The following is an 18,400-nucleotide window of genomic DNA, read 5'->3' as shown; positions in this document are numbered from 1 at the left end:
TTGCAGGAAAATGTAGAATCAATTGGGTTTATTGGGCTGCAGAAGCATAAAGTATATTTAGACAATTGTTCTTATTCAAATTAGGTTTTATTTAGACATGGGATGAAAATAATTCTTTCCCCTGCCTCCCTCTTCTTCTCCTGTTTATGACTTTTACTGACATATATTGTATAATTTTATATCAGATTTGGTCGGAAGCTAATTCCTATTGTGGTCAGATGCCCAATACAACTTACCATGAGCAGGGGAGCATATTAATTACAATTCTTTTTAGTATAATATTACAATAAATCACGATAAAAAAATTATATGAATATCTATCACTTAAAAATGTGAATTCTATATAAATTTTTTATGGACCTTACATAATATTGCATTATGATTAACAAATTATATTATAATAATTATAGGCAATATGCTCCATGAGCAAAGATTTTGTAAAAGCAATAACTAGGAAGGATGAAAAAACTTAAAGCTTGTTCTTTCATCCATCATTTCTTTTCTTTTATGTTCTTTTATGTTGAAGCAAATTATTTGTTGAATTCAACTTTTAATTCAATTAATTAATACAATCACTTTTATCAAGTAACAATCAGTAGATTTGAAGTTTAATTTTAGCACTTACAATCTATTCAATTGAACTGCAGCTACCTTTACAAAATAGTGTGCAAATTTTGTTTGGGGTTACAGGGTTAAAGATTCAGCTTTCATTTTTTTTTAACAAATTATGATATAGTCTATTTCTGTGATACCCATAAAAAAATCTATTTCTGTAATAACCATAAAAAAAAATAAATGAATTATTTTTAGTTTTTTATAAGTGGGAGACTTTTAATAAAGAATGAGAAATGTAAAGGACTTATTAATGAATAACCCAATTTTCATTATAAGGTTAACTTATTCAGTATTTAGTCCACCACTAACCGAAAGAAAAATATAAATTTATTTTTCCTTTATTTCTTATACAAAAAAGATAAATTGAAAGATTCCAAGTGAAGGGAAGGAACAAATCTACAAGGAGCATTGTCTATCAGAGGTGAGTAAATAATCTCTTTCAATTTTGGAGTATTGATTGTTAAGTCTTAAGGCGTAATATGCAATCGAGAAACCCTAAAATTTATATTTTCATTATCCCTCTTTGGGTAGATAATTTAGGCTTTAATTAGGGTCAAATTAAGTATTGAGAAAGTTAGTAATGTGATTTTATCACTGAAATAGAAATTTGATGGGAATAGAAAGGAAAATTTTTGTTTCGTATGAATCCTGATATGAACCTTGTGTTTAAGGTAATGGATTAAGGTTATATTCTATATTAAAGGATTAAGTACCGCTATGATTATTATGTATCGTTGGAAAACATATTGAATCTACTTTCTAATGAAAAAATAAGAGTTAAATGCGAGTTTTTTATGAAGAGTTATCTAATTTTTACCTAAGGATGTGCAAGCTACCTAGTAGCAGCAGTAGGGAGGAATTACGAAATTTCTCTTAATTTTTATACAAAGATTTACAGATTAAGCCATATATTTTTGGAAAGCTTATTGAGTATACTTTCCAATGAAATAAGCGGAATTGAATTTGAAGTTTCTTATGAATAAATATGTAATTTTTAGGAGAAGGTATACAGGCTGTCTAGCAGCATATGATGTGGATTACAAAAATTGTTATAATTAATCCACAAGGAATCACAAGATGGGTCATATATGGTTAAAAAGCTTGTCGAGTCTAGTTTCTAACGCAGTAAAAAGACTTTAATTCTGAATTGGATATCCTGAGATATGATCATTTTAGTAAAAGTAGTGCAGGCTTCCAAAATTAATTACTCGAGTTATTTCTTATTTAGCTTAATTATTTTGGTATAAACGGTCTCAAATGGGTTGATTAATAACTGTTATATTGAAATTATCTTGAATAAGCCATTAATTATTGATGAAGAAAAACTTGGTGGTGAAATCGAAATGAGGTAAGTAGAATCTCACACACTTTACTTGTTTTCAAACCTATGTATATATGTATGTTTTCAAATGAGCAAATGTTTTATTTCTTTATTTTTGATATATGAAAATAGGATCAAACATATGATTATTTTGTGTTTTTGCTATGTAAATGATGGATTATGCTTATGAACAAAATGAGAAAGTGATTTATGTTTAAAAAATGATTTTGTGATGGCTACATTTTTACATCCCTAAGAAGTGAGATCATCAACACCAGAATTAGTTCTACGACTCTAACTAACGGGTTATAGTCGTTAGCGTAAGGCCCTGGCTAATGGGTTATAATAGTTAGCAATGATCATGAGGATGAAATTATCGATACGGCTAATGTCACGGGTTATAGCAGTAATCGTAGCTAATGATAAACGATTGATAATGATGATTTACGATGATTTTTAATGATTGATCTATGATTTGGTTTGATTACAATATTTGAATGATAGCATATTTTGCAATGATTTATGAAATGACATATTTTGACATTGATTTATGAATTTATGAAATATTTAACAAAACGATGATCTTGAAATGTTTTGACATTATGATTTGATGAATGTTTTGAATAATCTATATAATGTGTATGAAAACGATGCTTGATCCGGTAAGGTGTGTGAGCCTATACTTATTGAGCTATGGTTTATTCATTCCTTTTTTACTTTTTCTTTTCAGATGATTGAAATGATAAGTTTGCTTAGTCTTGAGAGAAGCTAGAGGATCAAGTTGAAAAGATTACTTGGGCATTGGAGACATTGTTGGCTAGGGAGATTTTACGAAATGGTTTTGTATTTTATATGGTTTGTGTTTAGATATACAAAGATATATCATTAGTTGGATTAAAGATATGGATTTTACTTGACAGACTATATCAATTTATTGAAGAATTTTAGAATGATTAAGAAAGAAGGCTTCATATTACTTTGGGGTTTACTTCAAGGTAATATAGTCATGTTGCGTTTTGTTCTCGGGGCATGACATAAAGCGGTATCAAAGCGATCATCAGTCGACAGCCGTGAGAGTCACTAAGTGCTACATGATGGTCTGGTGTGATCTTGATCATGTGGATAAACTCGGCTTGAGAGAGACATCAAGCATTAAAGGTGAGGAGATTGTAACACCTCTAGTCCCACATCAGAAGGATGTGTGGATAATGAATGATATATATGTAGAGATCTAATCCCAAACTTGTGAGGCACCTACTATAACCCGTTAACTAAGGTCGTAAAACTAGTTCTGGTGTCGATGATCTTACTTTCCAGGGATGTAAAACGTAGTCATCACAAAATCATTCTTTAAACATAAATCCCTTTCTCATTTCGTTTATAAACATGATCCATCATTTACATAGCAAAAACACAAAATAATCATATGTTTGATTTTATTTTCATATATCAAAAATAAAGAAATAAAACATTTGCTCATTTGAAAACATACATATATACATAGGTTCAAAAATAAGTAAAGTATATGAGATTTTACTTACCTCCTTCCAATTCCACCACCTAGTTTTTCTCTTTTAATAATTAATGGCCTATTCAAGATAATTTCAACATAATAGTTATTAATCAACCCATTTGAGATCGTTTATACCAAAATAATTAAGCTAAATAAGAAATAACTCGAGTAATTAATTCTGGTAGCCTGCACTACTTTTACTAAAATGATCATATCTCAGGATATCCAATTCAGAATTAAAGTCTTTTTAATGCATTAGAAACTAGACTCGACAAACTTTCTAACCATATATGGCCCTTCTCGTGATTCCTTGTGGATTAATTATAATAGTTTTTGTAATCCACGTCATATGCTGCTGTCAGACAGCCTCTATACCTTCTCCTAAAAATTACATATTTTTTCATAAGAAACGCCAAATTCAATTCCGCTTGTTTCGTTAGAAAGTAGACTCAATAATATTTCCAAACATATATGGCTTAATCTGTAAATCCTTGTATAAAAATTAAGAGGAATTTCGTTCCTCCCTACTGCTGCTACTAGGCAGCCTGCACATCCTTAGGTAAAAATTAGATAACTCTTCATAGAAAACTCACATTCAACTCTTGTTTATATCATTAAAAAGTAAATTCATTATGCTTTTCAACAATATATAATAATCATAGCAGTATTTAATCCTTTAATATAGAATATAACCTTAATCCATTACCGTAAACACAGGGTTTATATCAAGATTCATACAAAATAAAAAATTTTCTTTCTATTCCCATCAAATTTCTATTTTAGCAATAAAATCACATTACCAACTTTCTCAACACTTAATTTGATCCCAATTAAAGCCTAAATTATTTGACCAAAGAGGGATAATGGAAACCCTAAAATTTTAAAGTTTCTCGATTATAAATTACACCTTAAGACTTAACAATCAATACTTCAAAAATGAAATAGATTATTTACTCACCTTTGACAGTAATTTTCCTTGTAGATTTGTTCTTTCCCTTCACTTGGAATCCTTCAATTTATCTTTTTTGTATAAGAAATAGAGGAAAAATAAGTTTGTATTTTTCTTTCGGTTAGTCGTCGACTGAAAACTGAGTAAGTTAACCTTATAATGAAATTTGAGTTATTCATTAATAAGTCCTTTGCATTTCTTATTCTTTATTAAAGAGTCTCCCACTTATAAAAATACTTAAAATAATCTATCTATTTTTTTATGGGTATTGCAATTTCTTTAAATCAATCATGATATAGTCTACTTTTTTGAATCAATCTTTTGATATGGTTTAAATTGCAATTATCGCTTGGAAAAGATGGAGACACAAATGTCAGTAATTTTAATAAAGAAAAAAGGGAATAGGTAATAACACAAGGTTACAAGCAATACAATTTTTTTGTAAACCTCCTTTCCTTTCCCTTCATTTTCTCCAATTTAGAAGGATAAAGCCAGGATTTGAACTTTTATTTTCCTCTCTTCTTTTATCAGTTCATAAATTGTCATTCCTTCCCACCATGACAATTCTTAAAGAGTTACTCTTCCCAATTATATGTGAATTTTATGGAAATTCACATATTTTCATGTTTGTAAAGACCTATACCTTTCTCTTTCTTCATTTTGCTCATTTAGCTGCTGAAAAATGCAAATGGTATCTACTTTTGCTTTTCTTGGGATTTCCATTTTTATTTTCCTCTTTATTTTGTGATAAATATGTGAAAGATCCCTTTATTTTTATGAGATTCAGTCTGTAATTTTTCCTGCTAAAAGGGATGTGTTGTTCACAATATATTGCTTCAATATGAGAAGTTTCTTTGTAATATGTAGCTTGGAGAAACTGAAATATTAACTTCAAATTTATTTTCCAAGAGAAATTTTCCTCCATCCACTCCATTCATGTTCTTGTATTGTGAATAGATGCATTGGAATTCCATTGGCAAGCCTTGTTTAGCAGATCCTTCACTTACAGATTCTGTTGCACCTAAAGTAATAATCACAATAATACAGAAGCAATAGACAACAATCAATAATCAAAGATGCAGGAAAAAAAAAGCACACCAAGATTTACGGAAAAAACCCTCCAGTGTAGAGGAAAAAAACCACGGACCACCAGAAAAATTTTCACTATCTTTTCTAGCTAAAACTAGAGCTAAACAACAACTAGAGAAAATAATTGGAGAAATCTCACCAAATAAGTGACTCAACAAATACACCCTGGATTTGTTCCTAGAGAGATTCAAACCCGATCGTCACCGTTCAGAATGTAGCACTCTGAACCATAAACCTCCTGACAAGGTTTCAACTCAATCGGACCATGGATCGACTTCCGTTCAACCAACCCTCCCTTTTCATTTTTCTCTCTACTTTTTTTAGCTTTTTTTCTTTTCTCTACTTAGTTTTTGACACACACTTAAAACAACCCCACCTCTTTTTTATTAAGTAGCTAAGGCTCTGTGTAAAATGAAAGATCAAGGCCCATGGCCTTTACTTGGTCCAAAACCACTTACATGAGGCTGGACCCTATTTTTCTAACAATCTCCCCCTACAGCCCCATTAGGAGGAGATTCATTACCATAGCAGTTTCATTTGGAACTTACCTTGGCCATGAAACTTATTCCGACCAAGTTACTGCAAAGCTCAAGCTTTTCCTTGGGAAGTATCTTAGTTAATATATCTGTTATATTCTTATCAGTATGAACTTTCTTCAACAGTATTTGCTGTTCTTCAATCACTGAACGTAACTAATGATATCTAACATCAATGTGCTTTATTCTAGCATAGTACATGGTATTCTTACTCAAGTCTAAAGCACTCTGACTATCACAAAATATCACATACTCTTTCTGATTCAACCTCAATTCAAGAAGAAAACGTTTCATCCAAAGCATTTCTTTACATGCTTCAATTGCTGCAATATACTCAGCCTCTGTAGTTGACAAAGCAACACACTTCTGCAACTTAGATTACCAAGATACAGCTCCTCCTGCAAAAGTGAACAAATACCCTGAAGTAGATTTTCTACCATCAAGATCGCCTGCCATTTCAGCATCAGTAAACCCTTCTAGAATTGGTTGTGAAACTCCATAAGTCAAGCACATTTTTTAGGTACCCCTCAAATATCTAAAAATCCATTTCACTGCTTTCCAATGAACCTTCCCTGGATTAGAAAAAAATCTGCTCACTACACCAACTACATAAGTAATGTCAGGCCTTGTACAAACCATAAGATACATTAAATAACCAACTGCAGAAGAATAAGAAATACTAGACATAGCTAGTTGTTCTTCCTTAGACACTGAATAAGATTTTTTACTTAGATGAAAATGGTTGACAAGTGAACTGCTAACTGATTTAGCATGTTGTATGTTGAATCTACCAAGCACTCGTTCAACATACTTTTCCTGTGATAACCATAACTTTTCAGCTCTCCTATCCTAGATAATGTCCATACCAAGAATCTGCTTTGCTGGACCTAAATCCTTCATATTAAAAGACTTAGACAATTGTTCTTTCAACCTGCAAACCATACTAGCATCTTGTCCTACAATCAACATATCATCAACATATAATAATAAGATAATGAAGTTACCATTAGAGAATTGTTTAACATACACACAAGAATCCGCTGTTATTTTTTTATAGCTATGACTCACCATAAAATAATCAAACTTTTTGTACCATTATCGCGAAGCTTGTTTCAAGCCATACAAGCTTTTCTTCAATTTGCAAACTAAGTGCTCTTTCCTTTTCACTTCAAAACCCTCAGGTTGATTCATATAAATGTCCTCCTATAAATCACCATGCAAAAATACAGTTTTAACATCAAGTTGCTCAAGCTTAAGATTCAAACTAGCTGCCAATCCCAGTACCACTCGAATATAACTCATATTTACAACTAGAGTAAAAATCTCATCAAAATCGATGCCTGGTTTCCGAGAAAAATCTTTTACTACTAATCAAGCTTGTACCTCACTAGTTTGTCACCATCTTTTTTCAACTTGAACACTCATTTATTCTTTAATGGTCTTTTCCTTATTGAAAGTTTAACAAGATCATAAGTATCATTCTTTCGCAATGACTCCATCTCTTCTTTCATTACTTTTAACCAGTGCTCTCTATCCGGAGTAGCCTGCACATCTTGAAAGCTTTTTGACTCCCCTTCATTGATAACTAAAATAAAATCTGAACTTGGATACCTGGTAGATGGCTTGTGCTCTCTAGTAGATCTTCTAGGCTGAGACTCTACATCACTTAATGCCGAAGGTAGCTCCCCCTGCTCAACACTCTCAGGTAGAGAGGATTGCTCCCCCTACTCAAAACTAATAGCATCTGGCTCATCACCAACTATGGCTGGCTCATTCATATCCCCAAGTTCTATTTCTTACTCATTTTCACCATCTGTGGCTCTTTCCTATGGAATTCCTGTCGGTGTTAAAATATCACACTCAACAGTAACCCGTGTAGTCTTCTTATTTTTCTCAAAGTCTGCTATGGTTTCTTTTTCATGAAAGACCACATCCCTGCTTCTGACTGTTTTTCTCTTTACTAGATCCCATACCCTGTAGCCAAATTCCTCATCACCATATCCTACAAACACACACTGTGTGGCTTTACTGTCAAGCTTTGATCTTTGTTCTTTCGGTACATGCATGAATGCTTTACAACCAAAAACTTTTAAGTGAAAGTATGAAGTATCTTTCTCTGTCCACACTCTTTCTGGAATGTCAGAGCCCAAAGAAATTGATGGTGACCTATTAAGTAAATAACAAGCTGTGTTGACTGCTTCACCCCAAAATGGCTTTGGTAATTTTATCATCCTCAACATACATCTGACTTTTTTCACAATTGTACGATTCATTCTTTCAGCTATACCATTATGCTGCGATGTTCCAGGTTCTATCATCTCATGCCTGATCTCATATTTTAAACAATACTCTTCAAAGCTTTTAGATGTGTATTCCCCACCATTATCAGTTCGAATACACTTCAAGGGTAACCCTGTCATCCTTTCAACCATAGCATGAAATTTTTAAAAATACTGCAGCACCTGACTTTTGTATTTCAACATATACACCCAAATCTTACGTGAAGCATCATCAATAAAATTAACAAAATATCTGCTACCACCTAATGACTCAACCTCAATGGAACCACATATGTCAGAATAAATTAATTTCAATCTATTTTTTTTCTCTGAGAACTTTTACGAAAAGAAACTCTATGATGCTTACCAATCAAACAATAATCACATGAATCGAGAGACATACCTTTGGTCAAGGGAATGAGAGACTGCCTTGCCAAAACCTGTAACCCTTTTTCACTCATGTGTGCCAGCCTTCTGTGCCATAAGTTTGCTGAAGCATCATTTTCAACGGTATTTACCTGGTTACCATTCAATTGCATCCATGTCTTATACATTGTGCAGCATAATTTTTCCCTTGTAACTACCATAGATCCTTTGAGAAGCCTCTATTGTCCATTCTTTTGTCGACTTTCATATCTCTCCTTATCAAGGACATTAATAGCAAGCAAGTTCATTTTCATATCTGGAATGTGTCTGACATCCCCCAAAGTCAACATGCAGCCTGTACTAGTTTGTACAACAATATCACCAATCCCAACAATCTGCGACACACTCTTGTTTCTCATTTTGGTACAACCAAAGTCTCTTACTTTGTAAGTTGTAAACAACTCTCTCTTAGGAACACAATGATATGCCGCTCCTGTGTCAACTATCCACTCAATGTCGAGATCACTAACATGATTACAATTACCATGTGTACAAATCCAAGTAACTGAATCACTATCTGAATTCACTACTGTAACATTGCCATCATTTAAACTCTTGTCTTTTTCATCTTTTCGCTCTTGTTTCAAGATTTTACAGTTTCGTTTTATATAACCTGCCTTACCACAATAGAAACACTTCACTTTACCTCTAGACTTGGATCAATATTTAGACTTACCACGACCTTTTGAGTCCTGACCTCTATCGATGTTTCTACCCTTGTTCTCTGTGACCAGAGCTTGATTCTCAGGGTCTACATCTTTTTGCCTCGCTTTTTCATTAAGCATACTGTCTTTTACCATCTCCAATGTCACTTTATAATCAAGAGCTGAATTAAAAACAGTCACAACTAGAGTATTCCAGCTGTCTGGCAATGAACCCAAAAGAAATAACGCCTTCATTTCATCATCCATCTTAAGCTCCATAGTAGTCATCCGATTAAATATATCTTGAAAATCACTCAAGTGTTCTGCAACAGATCGTACATCCCTGTACTATAAAGTTACAAGCTTTTTAACAAGCATAACTTTATTCATACCTATTTTTCTCTTATACAATGCTGCCAATTTTTCTCAAACAATGTGAGCATCTAATTCCTACACTACATGATGGAACACGCTGATATCAACCCATTTTTTGATTATAGCTAGCGTCTTTCTACCTAGCTTCTTTCAGCTTTCATCTTTCATATCCACTGGTTTAGCCGAATCACCCAATACTAGCTCATACAAATCTTTGCAGTATAGATGATCCTCCATCATAGGCTTCCAAATTGAATAATTTGATGCTGTCAATTTTATCATGGAACCTATATCACCCTTCATGATCTCAAACAGAATTTACTTCTATCCTGGATTGCTTCTGTATCGATGTATTAAAATAACCCTCGCTCTGTACCACTTGTTGCGCCTGAAGCAATAATCACAACAATACAGAAGTAATAGACAACAATCAATAATCAAAGACGTAGGAAAAATAAAGCACACCAAGATTTACGTGAAAAACCCTCCAGTGTAGAGGAAAAAAATCACGAACCACAAAAAAAATCTTCACTATCAAATAATAGGTATATAAAGTTCTTCTCTAGCTAAAACTAGAGCTAAACAACAACTAGAGAAAACAATTGGAGAAATCTCACCAAATAAGTGACTCAACAAATACACCCTGGATTTGTTCCTAGAGAGATTCAAACCCGATCGTCACCGTTCAGAATGTAGAACTCTGAACTATAAACCTCCTGATAAGGTTTCAACTCAATCGGACCACGGATCGACTTTCGTTCAACCAACTCTCCTTTCTCTTTTTTCTCTCTGTTTTTTCTGGCTTTTCTTCTTTTCTCTACTTGGTTTTCGACACACACTTAAAACAACCCCACGTCTTTTTTATTAAGTAGCTAGGGCTCTGTGTAAAATGAAAGATCAAGGCCCATGGCCTTTACTTGGTCCAAAACCACTTACACGAGGCTGAACCCCATTTTCCTAACAAATTCTTGGTGAAAGGATTAGAACATTGCTGTGACTAGGGGCATAAATGATACATTAGTACTAGCAAGCTACTCGGGTTCGATTCGAAAAAAACTTGAATTCGATTCGATTATTGTCGAGTCGAGCTCGAGTAGCTCGACTTATCAATCGAGCCGAATTCGAGTATTCTTATATCTGACTCGAGTAGCTCGCGAGCCTAATCGAGCTTTTATATTTAAATATATTTTTATTATTGTAATTAATAAAATATTTCGGGTCCGAGTTCGAGTTCAAATTCGAGCATGAATAATCGAACTCTTGTCGAGTATACGAATCGAGCTTATTTTTTTACATATTAATCGAGCTTAATCAAGTAGCTCGAATTCGATCACGAACTGAGCTCGAGCTTGAAAAATTAAACTCAATTAAGCTCGAGTCGAGTATCGAGCTCCGAGTTGTGAGTTGTGAGTCGAGCTCGAGCTCGAGCTTCTCACTATTCGGCTCGGCTCGGCTTGTTTACACTCCTAGCTGTGACAGAGTGAGTCCAACGACAAAGACTGGAAAAAATCACTGGCAATTAAATCTGACCACTATATTTATATGTGGTGGCTAATACCATCTGCTTCCCTGCCGACCCTTTTACAACTTCTTGTGATGGAAACCAATTCGGAGTTATCAATGGAAAAACAATTACAGTAGATGAAATAATTAATTTTTCAAATAAAAATACTATAAAGAAAAGAAATGTTTCAAAGAAAAAGACCATGTTCAAACATACACATCTTAACCATTTTCATTTATATTTATTTAGAAGAGTGAAGAAACCCGAATCTGAGATTTTTCAACCAGTGAACCCCATTCAGCACATTTATCTAAAGGTGTGTTTCTCATTTCCTTTTTGCTTTGGAAGAAAGTATATATGCGTAGAATTTTATCAAGAAATATCTTCTCAAATAATACAACATCTTACAACAGGGCGCATGTTCCATTATATTACATGAGACATAAAACAACCAAAAAAAAAAAAAAAAACACACTTCATATTGTAATCAAATGTCAAACCAATAGCCAAACAATAGATATTAACCTATTTTATGGTTCTCACTCAGTGACAATATTGGTGTCACTTATTTTTATACATTCTAGCTATAGATAGACTAGAAAAATATAATGTCACATTGCTCATAAAGGCACAGGATCAACAAGCAAAGAAGCCATTTGGTCTTTAAGCAGGATCTCAAAGAAAGTGTAGCCATCTCCATCCTTTTATATGACATGAACCACCCGAACAATATTGATTATTCGCTTAAGGATTGGCAAGGGAAAGCTGAATGGTTGGAGACATTCTTCGTTCACATCTTTCCATGCATTATAAATTTGTCTGTATAATTCATTGATCGCTTCTTGTTTCGTAGCTCCATGTTGTTTCATGTAACATCGCACGCTTGTAGCTACATGCCTTCTCTCTTGCTGAAACTTCGTAAGTGAAAGCATCAAAATTTAGTTGCAGAATAAGGTCTAATTTAGCATTGTTAAAAAAGCTCGGTTTGAAAAAAAAAAAGGTGTTTAAAAGTACGGTTTAATATTTTTAAGTGTTTAGTATTACTGGAAAAAGTATTTTTGAACAACAAACACACCTCTATGAACTTTTGTGTTTGATTTGCAAAATCAAATTTTTTTTATTGCAAAACTCAAAATTTTCATCCTGATTAGCGTTGAGGTTGTGATAGAAACGAGTTTTTTTAGCCGAAAGTTAGAGCTCTATGCTAAACGAAGCCTAAGGTGAAGAAATATTGAATAATACGCTAGAAATTATGGACCTCTTGCGTTATTATGTCATCTATGAATCTGTATATTACTGCGGAAGCTCTGATCATTTTGGAGTCAATACTGAGAGCCCAATCAAAAGCATCTTTGGTCACAATGTTTCCCATTCCAAGGAAAGATGAGATTGCTAGCATTGAGAATGCTAAGGTCATTAATCCAACTTGCATGAATTCCTCCATTGTTGCTGGTACTTATTTGTTGTGGAGCCATTTGGCTTCATTAAAGTAAGCTCGAGCTAAAACTTTTATCTGAGGAAAAGCATCAAAGATTAAAATTGCTTTTATGAAGTGTTCATCCAACACCTATAAAAGTGGTTTCCTGATCGAAATTGACTTGTGATTTGAGGCTCACCACTTGTTTTGCATAGTGCATTCGATATAATTTTCCTTCTGCAATCATATTTTCTTCAATTTCATTGTTGACTATCAGTAATTCCTGATAGAACACTTTCACATACTTTGGCTGATTAATTATGGCACTCCTATACCACCTGAAAACAGTATGGTTGAAAATAATAGTAATAAAAGATAATTAATGAGAGGTAAAGGAAGTTGCTGAAATCTAACCTCTCAATTGCTTCAGTTAGGAGCTCAAGTTCCTCAATTGTTCCATACGCATCATAGATGTCATCAAGAATGGAAGACATGGCAATAGCTTTGGTCAATATTTTTCTTCCTAGAAAATATTCTGGCTCAAAGTACACTCCTAATATCCAGAAGTAGTCTTCTGCTATCCTGTCTCTGGCAAATGGTAGCTTCTTTGAAAAATCTAAATCTTCCACCACCTGCAAAATAAAAATACTTAACAAATTACTACAAGAATATACATTTTATTTGGAAAGTTAATATATATATATATATATCTATATATATTAATGCGTCTCCTCTTTTAGGTACTTGAGGTTGCCAGAAATTAATCCTGGCCACCAGAACTAAGAGTCCATCAGCCAATTCCGGGTTGTGATTGTTGATGAGATTACCTTACTAAGTCCCCCAGTTCCTTCTGGTGCTGTTCTTGTAATATGTTGAAATCTAATTTTGCAAAGGTTAGTAGAATTTCACTGTGTGAAGGGTCTTGTTCATAGACAGACATGAAGTGCTTGGCCTCAAGCCTTGTTATGTTCCTACGAAGAGGAAGGCTTAACGCATGACATATTTGGGTAGAAAGAGGAGGGCTTAAGTTCACAGCCATGGACTGAAGGCGATTAGTAGTAAAAACAAGTGCTTCTTCTAGTATATCTTCTCCATGAATCCTTAAATGTGTGGCTTCATACAAGCTTATCATTCCTCGAACATCGCCAATCAGGGACTCCTTGAATTTCCCTTCATCATCCTTGAATTTGTTTGAATTTGTTAAACATTTCTGCTTCAAATTCCAACAAAAAACCATGAGCAAATTGTTTATACATAACAAGTGATGGCATGTAATGAAAATTGATTAAACAATCAATGTTCATCACTGAATATTTAGATGAAAGATAGTGGTGATAATGGTTATACGTACCACAGGAAATTTTATAACCATGTTGTCTAAGAAATCGAAATTTTAGAAAAGTGCTATAAAGGTTATTATCATCGTTGCCTACGGTACTGCCATCGAGATGGATAGCATGTATTTGCTGCAAAATCTCATTTATCTTTTCCTCAAAATGGTAAGAGATGCTCTAAGTGTTGAACTGCATCAATCAAGTCGAGTTTTGTCCAAGGCATATCAACAGCAGTCCTAATCAGCATCTTGTTCACTTATTCGTTCAATTTTTGGCGCTCTTCTCTGTACTTGTCTTCCTAGGAAACACAGATTACAGTATGATTAGAATTGATAAAGGTGATCCAATCATGAAAAACCAGTTTCAGCGTTGAAACCTGAATCCTAACCAGACTCTACGGTATTTGAAGAAAACCCACAATTTTAACATGTTCACAAACACGAACGATTTGAACCTGAATTAAATTGAATCTAAAATGATTCATACTTGAACAATCAAAATGACCTAAACTCGAGATAGTCCAAATTTAAAATGACTAAAACCTAAAACGGTTTAAATTTTCTTTTAACTTGAAATGATCCAACAAGCTCCATCCAATTAATGTAATTGATGGATGAAGTTCCCAGCAATATAGTATACCTTAAAAGGTTTAGAAGCATAACAAATTTGTAAAATGAACAAATTAAAAATAGATTTTTAGCAAGGAAAATACATATGTAGAAAAGTGAAACATAATTTACTTGGGAAGCAATTGGGAGGAAATGGTTACTCCAAATATCTGGAGGAAAATTAACAGAGCGTCTATGGATTTGGGGTTTGGCAATTTGGATGCAAGAATGAGATGCTAAGTCCTGATCCTGAGCAGACATCTCTTCTTTTTTCTTAAACTTCTACGATGATCATATGTTGTTGGGTGAAGAAACTTAATTCCTTTGCTCAGGTATTTATAGATCTAGCTTAATTGGTGGCCCTGTCACACGAATAATCACATTGTAATCACATAAATACACAATTTTGCTTAATTTTTTTATTTTGATTACTGTAATTAAAAATGTTATATTTTAATCGTTATCGTTACCTAATTAAAAACAGGGTACCCTACCCCAAAAAATTGATTATATCGATTTTGGACACCTATATTAGCAGGTAATGAAAGGTGTTCAATTATTGCAATTAATATTCACCAAGTTTTAGGGTTTGAATAGTAGTGTTAGTATTTAAAAGTTTATATTTGATATATTATTAGTATATAAACTTTATACATTATCAATAAATTATATGATGTTATCTCTTTAATGAATCAATATTAATTTTTAAAATAAATACATAAAAATTAATATTTTTAAAAAATTTTATTCATTAATGAGATGATATTATTTAATTTATTAACAATATATAAAATTTATAAATTAATAATATATAAATATAAAATCAATATTTAATAGAATTTGATGAATATCTTAATAAACTTTAATTCGATATACACCTGCTTAATTATTTTGTTGATGAACTAAAAGGCTATTGTATAATGTAAGAAACAAATTATTATTTATTGTTATTAATGAGTTTATTTTACAAAATTTTAGTATCATTTTTTATTGTTATTCATTTTTATGTAATGTTAATGTTACCTTTTTGTTTTTTTTTTGTTTTTGGTTCGCCTGGTCACGGGTCAAGAGAGGAGTCAGGCAGAGTCAAGACATTCTTCTGTAAAAGACAACGTCTTAATTGCTTGATGTGAGACTGAAAAGATCAAAGATATGTTTTTATCCTAACAAAAAAATCAAAGACATAAAATATTTTGTTGATGATTCGATACTTAATAATTAGGGAACAGGATTATCAATATATTATTAATTAGTTAAGACTTTTTTATCAATTTGCATCTATTAATTTTAATATAATTTTAATAACCACAAGTATGCATAGTACAAAATAAGTAAATCATCATGATTTACACACATATTAATTATAAATACATGATGTATGTTAAGAGTCTAAATTTATTTTGTTTTCTTTTAAAAATGAAATCATTTTGTTAACACAAGAAAACAAATTGTATGCAAATGTTCCAAAACATTGAACAAAATGAGTATTAGAAGTAGAAATGTTAAATTTCAGATTATATAAAAAAGATGTATTAGTGAAGTATTGAAATTTCTTTCTCTTTGGGATACACAAAGAGTTTGTTATGAAGTGTATGTCTTGAATCTAATTTCTTTCAATTCCAATAATAAAAATCCTACTTCAAAATTATCTACTTCCTCAATACCTACCACACTTTCCCATAACCATGATCTATATGAAATTTTGACTTTTAACTAGTTTTTATCAATCAATTAATCTTATAATTTTATATTTTTATTTATAATTGAAAACACATTATTGATAAATTAAGATAAATTACCAAAAGTGTTGTATATATAAGAGACATAATCTAATTTGATTGATGCAACTAACTTTAATTAAGATTTTGATCAATTTTAACGTTTATGTCAACAACATATAGACTATAACTCATCGACTGATTTCTTTTTCTTATCATAAATCTTTTCAATGCTTATCAAGTAATATTTAAATTATGTGATTTAAAATTTGATTATCTATTAAAAAATATAATTGTTATAAATTGCGGTTCAAAATTTCAAATCCCAAATAGTTTTGAATTGGATTTTTTATTGGTCGGAGACATTGCTTGAAATTCTTTTGCTTAGAGCATTGATTACATTAGAGTGATTAAGAGTATCTTACTTGCGCAACTAATCTTGTCCCAAATATTTGTACTCACTAACATGGCATACAAAGTTATTGGATAAATACAATGTGAAATCTATCGGATCATGAGGAAGTCAGTTAAATAAAAAAAAATTCTTTTTATTTTAAATTTATGAAAGATTGTTGGTAAAACTGACTCACACCCCATGTAGGAGCTATTGAAAGATAATTGATAACAATACTATCGAGCTTTAATTTTGAGCTATTTTGGATATCTTACTTCACGCCTAAGGTGAGAGAGCATGGTAGAGATTAAGCTATTGATCTTGACTCTGTTAGGAATATTGATTCAAATCTCATAAGAGATTTATTTGAGATTAACAAGATATTATTTGACAGATAAGAAGATTTGTAAAAGAAAAGTCCTAAGAGAAAATGGATTCTTAATAGATAAGTTTGTATACTTATAAATAAGTGAAGTCTTTATAGATTTAAGTATGAGAAAAATATATAAGAGAATTGTAAGGTTTTATGGGATAGACACCCCATAAGACTATAAGAGATTAACGTCTTTATGGGTGTATATATTTGAATGGATTAAAAAAGAATGAAATGGTCCACATATGGGTGTGTATGTTTGAATGGAAAAGAGAAGAATAAAATGGTCTACATAGATATGGTGCATAGGTGCACATGGGTATGTGTTTATTTAGATTGAAAATACTCCATATGATTAGAAGAGATTGAGAAGGTCTATAGGTATTAATTGTAAGTAAGCTTGATTTATTTTGATGTAATTCTCTACAACTAGTAGATTTTTTTCTCATTCCTGGACATAGGTTGTATTAGAATATATTGGCAATTGTTGTACATTTAGTTATGAGTAAATATGCTTGTACTCTCTCATGATATAAATCTATATTCATAACCCTAAATGGGATAGGGTTGAACATTTGTTTTTTACAGATTCATTGCATGGCATGAGAACCGCGGCCTTCCATGTTTCCTCACCTTCAATTATGATCTAAATGTTTATCTTTTTCTTAGATCTAAGAATAATTACTTTCTATTATTCTATTCCAACAACTTTTTTTTATAATATATTATTTCTTAAACCTTTTAATGGCTTCCAACAACCAATCCTTTTTCATACCATCTTTTTTTTCCCCAATATTTCTAGTTTTATCTCCATTAAGTTGAACTCAAAAAATTATTTACTTTGGTGTGATCAAATAACACCTTTTTCATTATTAGTGATTTAAAAAGGCATGTTGATGGCACCATTGCACCTCATCCTAAAACAATAACCAAAGATAATGAAACCACATCCAATCCTGCACATACAGAGTGGGTGAAGAGGGATCAATTTGTTCTCTCCTGTCTGAAGGTAACATTGTCGCCAAGTGCACAAACATAGGTCCTAGGTTTGTCATCTTCTCACTAGGTTTGGATAACTTTAGAAACTATTTTTCATAAACAATGTCAAGCAAAGTTAGATCTATTGCGTGATGAATTACAAAGTTTGAGTAAAAAAAACTATGTCTATTGAAGAATATCTTGTCAAGATCAAATCTATTTTTGATAATTTAGTAGCCATGACTCGTACTTTGAATGGACTATCAAATACCATTTAATATCAACTAGTTGTCTTTACTATTGAAAATAAAGAGAATCTCATTTCCT

At 32.1% G+C, this 18,400-nt stretch overlaps 1 pseudogene; it reads right to left on the bottom strand.

Annotated features, from left to right (window-relative positions):
* Nucleotides 1-11,724: 11,724 nt before the first annotated feature.
* On the bottom strand, nt 11,725-14,330 carry LOC111301936 ((-)-germacrene D synthase-like; annotated as a pseudogene).
* Nucleotides 14,331-18,400: the final 4,070 nt, after the last annotated feature.

The sequence above is a fragment of the Durio zibethinus genome, chromosome 15 (genome assembly GCF_047325235.1).
Source record: "Durio zibethinus cultivar Kanyao isolate XHJ-2024 chromosome 15, ASM4732523v1, whole genome shotgun sequence".
NCBI lineage: Eukaryota > Viridiplantae > Streptophyta > Magnoliopsida > Malvales > Malvaceae > Durio > Durio zibethinus.
This window is presented reverse-complemented; position numbering and strand designations above follow the sequence as displayed.